Below are 2,437 nucleotides of genomic sequence, written 5' to 3'. Positions count from 1 at the left end.
CCAAAGTATCTCTCTCTTTCTGGCCTGAGGGGAAGGAAAATGAGCCCCTACAGGTGAGAAAGAGGAGGATGAATTCCCTACTATCTTTCTGCTTTCCTTTCTTTATAACCTAAGCAATACTGTGGTGGTGATTCAGTGGTTGCAGCTGGGCTAAGAGCAACAGCTACCAACAGGAAGCACCTTCAACTCTGAAGGAAGGAAACTCTTCCCTCTAACCCGAGAATCTGTGGTTCCAGGAGTTCGGAGTGAATCTTCACTGCTCGCTTTCTCTGTGTGCTTGTGCCACATGGGTCTGAACCGACAATAGAACTACAGCCCATTGGAGGAATTTGCGTATTGAATCTGACCTAGCTGATTGCCATTTAAAACAACAGCAAAGCACATTGTTCTGATGCTTTAAACAAAACCCAGAGTCTCATAAGATAACATCCAAAATATCCAGGATATAATCCAAAATGGTTCAGCCTGTAAAGAACAAGGAAAATCTCAACTTGCAAGTGAAAATGACAGTTACATTTCAGAACTAAAAATACAAACACTAAAATTAAAAATTCACAAGATGATCTCAACAGCAGAATAGAAATGACAAAGGGAAAAGTCCACGAACTTAAAGATAGATCAATAAAAAGTATTCAATATAAACAACAGAGAAGAAAAACGATTGAAGAAAAATGAGCATAGCCTTAAGGATCTGTGTAACAATACAAAAAAGCCTAACATTTGTGTCACTGAAGTTCTACAGAGAGAAGCATAAGAACAGAGTAAAAAATATATGAAGCCATGCATCTCTTAATGACAGTACCACATTCTGAGACATGTGTCATTACGCAATTTCATCATTGTGTGAACTACAGAGTGCACTTCCTCAAACCTAGATGATAAAGCCTACTACACACCTATGCTACATGGTATATCCTGTAGCTCTGAGGCCACATGCCTGTATAGCATGTTACTATACAGAATACTTCTGGCAATTGTATTACAATGGTAAGTGCTTGTATATCCAAACAGAGAAAAGGTGTAGTAAAAATATGGTAGAAAAGACAAAAAATGGTACACCTACATAGGGTACTTACCATGAATGGAGCTTGCAGGACTGGAAGTTGCTCTGGGTGAGCCAGTGTGTGAGTGGTGAGTAAATATGAAGGCCTAGGACATTAATGTACACTATTGCTGACTTTATAAACACAGTACCCTTGGACTACACTGAATTTATTTTATTTTATTTTTTTATTCAGGCTGGGTTAAAAAAATTGACAAAACCATTAATGGAGGTCCCCAAGTACTGGGAAAGTGTTTCAGGAAGTGCAAGCATATGATAGTTAAAAGATATGGCAGTGTGGACAGAAAGATGGGTTAGGTGCCTAAGATTTTTATGATAAAGTGTAGCAAGTTGCAAGATATGACCAGTGATTTCATGACTTGCACCTTGATGTCACATCTTGCAGTGGAGTGGAGAGAAAAGTCACCAGGTTAAAATAATCAAGGAATCATGAGTCACATTACAAAAATTAGCAGACTGCTCACGGGAAGCAGTGACAAGAAGCCAGAGGCTACATGAAGGGAGAGGATATGATGGACATCAGTAGAGTCACGGTGTGTGGTGGCAGGAGTCTCAAAGTCAAAGGCGTGTAACAAGGGAGAAGCGAGTGGAGGTGGGAACACAGATCAGAAGGGTGCTGACTGGCCGGGCGCAGTGGCCCACGCCTGTCATCCCAGCACTGTGGGAGGCCAAGGCGGGCAGATCATGAGGTCAGGAGACCAAGACCATCCTGGTTAACACGGTGAAACCCCGTCTCTACTAAAAATACAAAACATTAGCCGGGCACGGTGGTGGGCACCTGTAGTCCCAGCTACTTGGGAAGCTGAGGCAGGAGAATCGCTTGAACCTGGGAGGCGGAGGATGTAGTGAGCCGAGATCGCGCCACTGCACTCCAGCCTGGGCGACAGAGAGAGACTCCGCCTCAAAAAAAAAAAAAAAAATCAAGACACAGACATATGTATTAAGATTATTCTCACATTTTGCAAATCATTTTCCTTTCAGGGGATTTGCTGCTGAGTTTCAGTTTAGGGCACTGCAGTCAAACAGGAATCTGCAGCTCAGATAAAGTGGTTTTGGGAGACACAGGATATGAGAACCCCTGAACTGGGCTATCAAGCAGTGAGAGTTTGAGGGACCTATTATCTGGAAAGAATTACAAGAGAGCGAGCCTGACATCTGCCTGGCTTTAGGTTCTTGATAGATTTGCCCAATCCTCATTTTTTTTGTAAGATTAGAAGCAAAAGAACCAAATAAAAGAGGTGCTTTCAGGGGTCTAAAAAGCTAAGCACAGCATTGGGAATTGTGGGTGCTGGGAGACAGAGATGGGAGTTCATGGCCTCTTTTTTTTTTTTTTTTTTTTTTTGGAAAAATGTAGAAACAAAATAAATTATTTGA

The 2,437-nt window shown here is 41.8% G+C and overlaps 1 pseudogene; it reads right to left on the bottom strand.

Moving 5' to 3' along the window:
* Positions 1–2,437, bottom strand: part of LOC105531082 — a 9,129-nt pseudogene that overhangs the window by 3,288 nt on the left and 3,404 nt on the right.

This window comes from Mandrillus leucophaeus, unplaced genomic scaffold (assembly GCF_000951045.1).
Source record: "Mandrillus leucophaeus isolate KB7577 unplaced genomic scaffold, Mleu.le_1.0 Scaffold862, whole genome shotgun sequence".
Taxonomy (NCBI): domain Eukaryota; kingdom Metazoa; phylum Chordata; class Mammalia; order Primates; family Cercopithecidae; genus Mandrillus; species Mandrillus leucophaeus.
Note: the sequence above shows the minus strand (reverse complement) of the source record. Positions and strands in the feature narration are given on the sequence as shown.